Source organism: Mus caroli, chromosome 17, assembly GCF_900094665.2.
Source record: "Mus caroli chromosome 17, CAROLI_EIJ_v1.1, whole genome shotgun sequence".
NCBI classification, from domain to species: Eukaryota; Metazoa; Chordata; class Mammalia; order Rodentia; family Muridae; genus Mus; species Mus caroli.
In genome coordinates, this window is record NC_034586.1 from 48,858,132 (window position 1) to 48,868,328 (window position 10,197).

Below are 10,197 nucleotides of genomic sequence, written 5' to 3' on the forward strand. Positions count from 1 at the left end.
TGTCCTCCGACTGGGAGGGTGCCGGATGTCTGCGGCCCCAAAAGGGTGCTGCCTCAGCGGCTCTGTGGCTCCCGCCTGTCCCAGAAGCTGTCTGCCCACCATCCTGTCTTATGCTTACTGTCAGTAGGACTTACTTACTATGGTATGCTGACAGAGAGGTCAGCATACTATAGAAGACTCATTCCTTCCTAATTCCCTGCATCAACTCCTGGCTTACACTGTTTTCCTATTATAGCAGACTCCCCTAAGGAACATTTCTTTAAATATATATATTTTAAACATTTATGATAAAAAGAGCACTTAGACACACACACACATACACACACACATACACACACACACTCAGAGAGAGAGAGAGAGAGAGAGAGAGAGAGAGAGAGAGAGAGAGAGAGTTATCCAGGATGCATGTGTGAAAGTCAGCCCAACTTAGAGGAGATTGTTCCCTGTCTCTACCATGTGGGCTCTGGATAATTGAACTCAGGACACTAAGTTTATCTCCAAGCATGCTTACCCACTGGTCCCCAAAGACCATTATTTTATGTTGCTCAGATCTGCTGCTCACTACCTCAAATGTAAAAGAATTACCTACTAAGGTGTTTGGGAGACTGTTACCTTATCAGTTTAATATGTACTGTGAGATCTTTCTGGTTGTTTTTATACTCACATGTAAGTTTAAAAGGTAAATTGAACTCCAAAGTTCACAACAAAAACCAGTAGCCCTTTATCCCATCCTTAATCAATATACTGCTCTCAGAGCTAACCCTGCTCACTTTAGCTGCATTGGGTTTAATTCTGTAGTTTCAAATAGAAATTCTAATTCCATATGAGTAAGATGACATTTTTATAATTCCAGAGTTGAAATAATAACCACTTGATTTTTCTATTTCATACATGACTTTGAATTAATATTATAACAAGGATGGTTACTTTCCCCTCTTTCTTTGTCAAGGTATCAAATGAGTGTTTAGTGTTTACACCTTAATGTTTAAGTATTTTTCACTGTAAGGTCAAAGGCACACTCTAATTTTATTTTCTTGTCTAAGGCTTATTTTCCTTAAGTGACTAATTGTGTCATCTTCATGTTCTTGCTTCGTAATTATCAGTAATTCTTTTTCAACTTGCTAATAGACATGTACACAACTGCTCTTAATATTATTTTTCCAGGGCCACCTGAATCAGATAATTTTTTACTTTCTTTCAATTTGAAAATTATTATTCTTGAACACACACACACACACACACACACACACACACACACAGAGGCAGGCAGGGGAGGAAGCTGGGAGTGGAGGGTAAGACTCTCCTTTGGGAACTTTCTATCATCTTTCTCAACCCAAATATGTTTGCCTTTAAGACCATCATACTGTATTCTTGGATTTCCAGTCATCCTCACCCAATGTCAGTAACTCCCTCGGAGGTCTTTGCCCATGTAGCTGGGTGACATGGAGTCACATTAAGAAGAACTTAATACCTTCAAAGTGGAAGGCACTTGGGGGCAGTGGTTGATGACGAAAGGATGTTGTCTGTTCCATGGTCCATGCCCAGCTTAGACCTCAGATGGCAAGAAATGAACTTTATTACATGAGGCCACCAAGTTTTGGAATCATTATCTCCCTGACACCAGCTTTCCTGGCTCAACCCCATTCTTTTCTGTTTCCTTCTCCATCCAAGCAAAGTAGAACATAGGATACAAGCCATAAGAAAGTTCATGCAACAGCTATGGCTTTCCTTTTCCTCTTTGTTTCCTTGTAGACAAGTAACTGGCTGTGCTGAGCACCACAGGGAGAGCAAGGGAATGTATCAAAAGACTACAGAATGCTTATTCCATAAGCAATGGATAATAACAACAATAACAGTAATACCATTAATGGCAATAATAATCAACATTAATCTTTGTTCAGCAGGTCTTGAATGGCATTCCGTGGCCCAAGGGCCATTATGACTCCAGCATGACTAGGCCCTGCTGTGGATCTTTTTTTAAGGCAAAGGGTCGGGGGTTGGGGGACGCAAACCTCTGAGCTTGGTACACAATAGACCATAACCTCCTTCTCTCTCTTGCTTTTCATAAGGAGCCAGTGGAGATCTGTCAGTGCAAAAGCTTTCTGCAGAGCCTCCCAGAATGAGTACGCCTAGTGCCCAACGCTTTTACTGGAGAGCACCAGGCAGGCATAATGAAGTCAGTAATTTCTCCTGCCTGCAAGCCTTGAATTAGGCCACATGGTACAGCTTTTTAGGCTGATTGGGGTGGGGGAGAAAAAAAATCCACAGAACCTTAGAAAAAATGGTAATGCCTTATTAAATTATTTGAAATCTCTAGAGTTGCATGTCTTCTGGCTCCAAATTGCCATACCTGTTAACTTAGAGTGTTCAAATTCCTCTAAAATATTATTGTATTTAAGACAGAGAGCCATCCCAAGTTGCATGTGAATTACAGAGCGTCGGGGAAAGAGAGAGACTCGCCATTTCCCGGCTTAAAAACCTTCACCACAATTAGTAGTTAGCAGCTTTCAAAAACATTTGCTGGATAAGTAACCATGGTCAAATCGCATAATTTTGCCCCACCTCCTCCTCTTTTCTTTCCTTTGATTCCAGGGTTTTGAGTGCTGGTCTGAGAGCTATAATTTCATCTTTAGGCATATTTCTTTAGGCATTCTTAATGAGACATCTGAGTTGTCCAGTCCTGCCTTCTTGAATTCAATCTTTCAGGGATGCAGAGTTGGGAAAGTGTGGGAAAAAAGGGGAGGTGGAGTGCCCGGTGTGGAGGAAATGCGAGCTAAGGGTTCAGGGAGATTGAAAGGCACCTTTGTGCAGGGCTATAGCTGAAAGTATAGCAGACACAAAATTTTCCATTCTCAAATATTTATTGCATGCCTATTGGGCGCCATGCATATTCTAGAAATGGGAAACGCAAAAATGAATTGACCAATGTTTTTAGAGAGCTCTCAGGCCTGTGTCTGAACTTGGCCTAAGCGAACCGAACATTCCACTCTCATTATTTGGCGAACTTTGAAAATGAGAAAGAAAAGCAATCTTCAAAGAACTAAACTTTGGCTATGTCGCCTTAGTTCTGGATACCTTCAAAATGTCTTCAGTAACCATTTACCCTTTAAGTGAGGAGTTATGGAAAATGTGAGTCTTTAGGTAATTCTCTAGTACTGAAGGAGAGATATGCTGAAATAAATAAAACATGGCTGGCAGGTGGTCGAACCCATGAAGTGGGTTTTGTACTGGTATATGCATGGTCAGCCTGTGGGTCTGTGGGTCAGTTTGCTTGAGTTTCTGCTCAGAACCAAGAACTCACTGCATCAGGAAAATGAAGCTATACTTGTGGGGTGTTTTTTCACCACTAAATCCTATAATATAGCTTTTCCATAGCTTGTATACAAGTTTGGAGGCCCAAATGGATAATTTTAATGAGTAATAATTTATATTCCCGTGTTTGGTTTCTATGACTCCCCTTGCCTTTTGTTTTCTCTTTAGTATCAGGAATTGACCATAAGGCCAGCTCATGCTAGGCAAGTGCCACTCCACCAAGTTGTAAGCTCAGCATCCTTTTAACTTTTGACTTTGAGACAGGATGCACCAAGTTATACAAGTTATTCACTCTTACCTTATCAATATTTGCTTTTCATTTTAAGACAGACTGTTACTACATTGTATGGGGTGGCCTTGAACCTATGGTCTTCCTGCATCAGCCTCCCAAGTATTGAGATTACCTGCTTCAAAACGTGGCTTAGCTTGCTTGTCTGTTACTTGAGAAATATATTTCAAGCTAAGAAGACTGAGAGGACTTAGATGTAGGTAAGCTAGGATCAAATATAGAGACGACTTTTTAGCTCTATCATTTTGTACTTATTTCAGAGAGCAGACACATTTTCTTTGTCTTTTTTTTGCTAATAGTGGGAAGCAATCAAATGTATTCTGTTTTCTTCATTATTCTGCGCTATTGAGGTCTGGAAGATGATTGTGAGACACTTGTTGTCAAGCCTGACTACCTAAGTTTAATCCCTGTATTTGACATAGCATAAGGACAGGACCAACACCTGCAGATTGTTCTTTGACCTCTATATGTACACCAAGGCACATGTGCTCAGCTTTTGGACCAGGTGTCCATGTGTGTACACACACTCAAGAAATATAAAAATATGTATTCAACTATATTGATCAAAATACTCTTTTGTTTTCCTAGTACTATTTTGAGTTCATCAGTGAAATAAAAGGCAAGAAATGAAGTGAGCCAATGACCTTTCTGAGGAGAGTAGAACAGTATTGGATTACGATACCAAAATTCAAGTAAGAGGAAGTAATGAGTGGCCAGGAGCCCGTTGATTGCCCACTTAATTGTGGGACAGTGGACCGTGCCAGGAACTTTAGTAAGGTTGAAAGGATCTGACACCCTGGACACAAGATACTCACCTGAGATGGTAAGCATCTCCCTGCTCCCTACTAGATTCCTGGCCCAGAACACGTGAACCCACTCCCCAAGTAGGTCGCACCACCCAGATACAGTTCTCCATGCTAATGAGGTATCTAAAGGCCTTGAGGGTTTGGCCAAGAATCTTCCCTTCTCTGACCCTCCTCTCTGCAAAAGGTATTTAATCTCTGGTCCACCCTGAGAAGGTGGTATATTTCCGATTTTCCATGATGCAATAAACAGTTTGGAACCAAGGACTGTCTCTTTCAACAAGAACCATCATGAGGAGCATGGAGAAAGCCTTCAACTACTACTGAGTCCCGCTGCCTAAATCTCCCATGACCACTAAGCTAATGACAACTGCAAGTAACCTAAGCCCGAGTTCCCCATCCTTCCTACTCGCCCCTGGCTAGTCATCTTAAGCCTGAGGGCCCCTAATTTTGTCCTATACCTCTGTGCAGTTTTCCAGCTGCAAGTGGATGCCCTGGAGCTTGGGAAGCCCAGCTTCCGTCTCCCACATCCAAGGCTGCATTCCCCCCCCCCCCCACCAGTGGTGTTTTGGTGCTTCCCAAAAGTCCAGCAGCCAATGGTGGTGGAGCAGGGTTAACTCAGTCTAGGGTCTCTGCATTTCCTCCACCCAGCATTGTTTCCTACACTCCAGTGACAGGGCGAAATGTGTGAAATCACAATTTCTTTAAGGGAACTAACTACAAGACAAGGTACTAGTGGAATAGGAAGAACTCACTGTGAGTGACTGGTGGGAAGCAGTATGGGGCGCCTTCTGCAGAATATTGCCATCAAGCCCCATGGTCAGAATTGAGAAGGCACCCGATGTTATTTGCCTGTCTACTCGTTCACTGGCAAAACAATCCAAGATGTTTTTCTGTAGAGAGTGCTTCTTATGCTGAACATCAGTTATCTTTCCTCTGGGTTAAAAGAATGTGTTAGGAACCTTTAGGGGGTTGGCGATTTAGCTCAGTGGTAGAGTGCTTGCCTAGCAAGAGCAAGACCCTGGGTTCGGTCCTCAGCTCTGGAAAAAAAAAAAGACAAAATAACAAAAAGACCAAAAAAACAAGGTAACTGGAACCTTTAGTATACAAAGATAGTCTTGTCCAAAGTAGGGGGTTTGGGATGTTCAGGGAACAGAAGAGATGTTTAACTTTGGAGGAACCATCATTTCCTAGAAGCAGAAAGCTAGGGTAAGGAAAGGATAGACCTTTTGTCTTGGGCCCAGGAAATAGTGTCAAAGTCCGAGATCCTTCTGAGGAGAGAGTCTGTGGGTCCCACGCTTTAACATAAGTGTCGGTGGTCCTGTAGGCTATGATAGGTGCACAGTTCTAGATGCATGTTCTGTAAAAGAGAGTGTGTTTTAAAAATTCATCTTTCCTGACCTCATTGAGTTGGTTTAGATTCCAGCAAAGGGAATGTGAGATGTGACCCCATGAGCTGAAGACTAAGGATTACCTCTTTGTCTCTAGGTGGTCACAGCTGTAGACTTCTCGGAAGATTTCAAGTGAGGGGGAAACCCACTCCAAAATAACTGAGGCATCCATGATACACGAAGATCATACTTCATTTAATGCAAATTAGAAAATCGACAAGTAAGTGTGGCTCTTGGCTGCTCCGACATGCTTGTTTTGTAATTTTGCTCCATGTATAGCACTCTGTAAAATATGTAGAGTGTTTGAGTGTTTTGAGATTTTGTATAAATGCCATCATACGGTTAGAGGGATGGGTGAGTGAATAGAGCTGTGTGTGTTGTGATACTTACTTTTAAAAAGATCTGAAGCACATACAGTGAAATGTTAACATTTGTTAAATTTGGATGCAGGAAATACAGGTGTCTTGTGCATTCTTTTTCATGTACTTCTATGTGTGTTTGAACATTTGGTAATTAAAAAAAAAATAAAGGTGTGGGAAAGGGAGCAGAAGACAAAGATAAAAGCTAGCGAGAAGTTCCTGGACCTCAGGCATCAAGGACTGCTCGATACTGACTTCATTTGCAGTGCCTTCAAATAGTCTCGGGGAGATTCTTGAGCTCACTTACCCATTTCATTTGAAGCCTTGCCCATTTTATTGCCTTGCCCATTTTAATGCTTTGCCCATTTTTATTGCCTTGTCAAATGAACATGCCCCAGACAGAACCCTCAACCTTTGACTGCCAGTCTGGTTTTCCATGTTTCAGTGACGTCGTTACTACTCATTCAATTATTCAGCTCAGAAATCTCCTGTTCACCCACAAGGAATTAAATTCAAGCCACTGGTTGTATCATCAAACGTATACATTAGATACAAACATTACTGCAGGACTGCTGTGACTCTATTTACCCCTGACACTTCCACAAATACTTCTCTAAATAGTACCAAAAGTGATTTCATTAAAAAAAAATACCTGGATGTCAAGTCTCTTTATTGATCTGCTCCAAACTTGCAATGGTTTCCCATTATGCTTGGAATAAAATACAAACCTCTAACCATAGCCTACCAGGCTGTCCCCATCTGCATATTCCTTCTGCACCCTTCCTTCAGTTATCTTTACTTTTTACATACCCCATACTCTTTCCAACCTGGAAGACATCAGCTTTTGTTTTTTCTTCTACCAGTGACCACCTTTGTGAACCTGGCTTCTTCTCTTCTTTAGTTCATAGTTCATGGTCCTCCCTTTTACCAGTGTTCTCAACCTGTGGGTCACAACATGACCCCTGTGGTGGTCAAAGGACACTTTCATATGGGTCATATATTGGATATCCTGCATACTAAATATTTACAATAAGATTCATAACAGTAACAAATTTATAGTTATGAAGTAGCAGCAAAAGGAATTTTTATTGTTTGGGGTTACCACAACATGAGAAACTGTATTGAAGGAACACAACATTAGGAATGTTGAGAACCACTGCTTTAGACTGTAATTTAGAGTGGTTTCCTTCTTTATTCTTTGTCAACTTCTGGTTTTGCTTCTTTCATATAATGTACAGCAACTTATGGGTATTTTACTGTACAGACTGATTGCTTGGTTTTCATTTCTCAGTAGTCTTCGGCTGCCCAAGAACTTAGGTCCAATGTATTTGGGGAATTTCCAACATAGTGAAGCAAAGCCAACTTTCAATATAAACATTCAAAATGGTCAATACTTTCTTACAGTTCCCTGTTTTGTGAATAGATGACCTAGAGTGTGCTGTTCATATTATGTCCTTGACCTAAACTGAGCCAACATGATGGTGGGTTGAATATCATTCGTCAATGTGGGAGTAGCTGTGGATATGTGATCAAACCATTTTACAGAAACTCCAGGGCCATCTTTATAGGAGAACCAATTTATCATACACCTCTTAGGCAAATGTGTCTCTAAAGAGGAAGCTGGGATTGGATGTTGTCTGTTTGGTCCTGTGGCATTAAAATCTTATTTTTCATTGCCTAGACTCCAAGCCTGGTCCTTTGGCAATCTGTGATTCTGAGAGTTACTCAACAGAATGTCTTAAATGCCCCCTTCTTTCTATATGAGCTTTAGGTTTCTTTTTTGTTTGCTTGTTTGACTGTTAATTTGTGGACAAGGATGAGACCTGTGAGGGATGTAAGTGACAGCGTTTAAGAAGGAAGGACCAGTTTTGCATCAGCATGCCCTTGGAAGCACATGCCTCCTTAAAATTTATACCCAAGATGTCTTTTTTTTTTTTTTTTTTATTCTGGGCTCAATGACAAAAGTAAAAGTCGGGTTTAGCAAGACACATGGCTTCAGTAGGTAGATGATGAGCGAGTGGACTCACATCATCGAGTTAAGCAGCGGAGTATTTTGTAGGACTGTCTAGCAGAGATGAACTAGCTCTTCACTCTCTTCTGATCTGCATCAAAATGAAATAATAAGATGGGAGATAGAGTGCTGGCAGGGAAAATCTATGAAACTTGCCAATATTTTACAAGTTTCTCTTCCCAACTAATGAGAAAGGGAAGGCCATGTTTCTCTCTCTCCTTAAAGAGTAGAGCTTCGAGAGAAAGATTCAAGATACTCAATCTATTTGATGCATAGGCAAGGCACTGGACAGGGACTTTCACTCCAGCTCAACAGAAAGAATTTGTGGTTGGCTTTTTACTGTCAAATGGTGGGATAGTCTAGGTACCAGTGGAATTACCAGAATTTTATGAATTTGGCAGGAGATTTGGCACTTGAAATATCAATCAGACAGCTGAGCTTTTAAAGTGAGAGCTTTTCTGTAAACTCATGTGCAATCCAAGCTGAGACATGAAATACTAGAAGCACGGGGCTAGAAGAGGGAACTAGGCCAATGTGGAGGGCCTTGACTCTATGGAGGGGAATGTAGGTATGTGATTATCAGCAGCAGGTCTCAGAAACACCACAAAGGTGACCAAGGAGAGAATGAATCACCACATGGCATGTTCCATAATCACAGGGCATAATTATGTAATGAGGATTGCTCTAGTTTCATAAAACTTCCTCATCCTGACTTCCCATTGCCAAGTAGCAATGCCCCGCCCCCTCTACTCGGTCTGTACTTGGGGTCTTGAAGATCAGGCAGTTCACCATTGATATTACTATTCTGGGCCAGGTGACTATTTCTTACCTAGATTTTCTAATTGGTCTCCTTCTAACTTGTCTCCTTCCTCCTGGCTTTGCCTTTTCACATGTCTTTAATACAACATTCAAGAAATCTTCATAAATGTTGCACCAAACCTTGGTTCCCTGTCTTTCTTCCAGCCTTGTGTCTTTCTGCTCTCTGTTCTACACCTGCGACAGATGTCTCGTGCTGTTTTTCAATAATCCAGACCATGCCCATTCCCTAGGGTTTTTGTTGTTCTGAATCTTGGATCTGGAAATACTTTCTATGTTTATGCATGTCTCTGTCCCCGTTAGTACTTAAGTATCACTTTCCTTGGGTACCCTTACCTAGTAGCTCTTTCCTCACACTTGTTGACTACCTGGCCTATGACGTTCTTTACTCTAGAAGCTATCACTGTGATATTACATGTTTGTCAAGTAGCATTTAAGCTCTATGAAGGCACAAAGTGGGTACTTGATTCATTGCCCATCTATAGCCATCTAGACCAATGTCTGGTAGATGAAAATCTTAATAATGTCATATTCTAAGAATGGGAGAGTAGTAGGTGGGAATAGAATATCCAGACAGAAAAATCTAATCTTTCCTCTATCTTATATAAACATGCTCTAAAGATGTTTTCCAAATTCAGCATATGAAACAAGCTGATATAGGTTGAGATTTTAAACTCAATGGAGCTTGTAGTCCTAATACTAAATGACATTAAAATTATTAACTATACAGATGTATTATTGTTACTTGATAATGACCATAGAAGTTATAAGAAACTTCAACATGTCCTACTGGGGAGCAGAAGTAGAGATTAAGGAAAGTTTTGGTCATACACCAGAGAGGTGGGGTCTCTACTTTCTGGGTACAGAAAAGAACTGCACATCTTCCCCTTCTCATGGCATTTGGCATGGCCATCTGCCTTTCTTTGCCAATGGAATGTGGGTGGAAGTGAACATCGTCACTGCCAGATAGAAGCTTGGAAGGCAAGCACATAGTTCTTTTTTTATTGCTGTGATTATTGTGAAAACTCACATTGAGAAAATGCCTTAGCTGGAGTCTCTGAGTGACTGTGAGAAAGAAACACCAGAAGGCAGCTCACAATGGACCTGCAGCAGGAGGGAGCAGGACCTGCAGCAGGAGGGAGGAGGACCTACAGCAGGAGGGAGGAAGACCTGCAGCAGGAGGGAGGAGGACCTGCAGCAGGAGGGAGGAGGACCT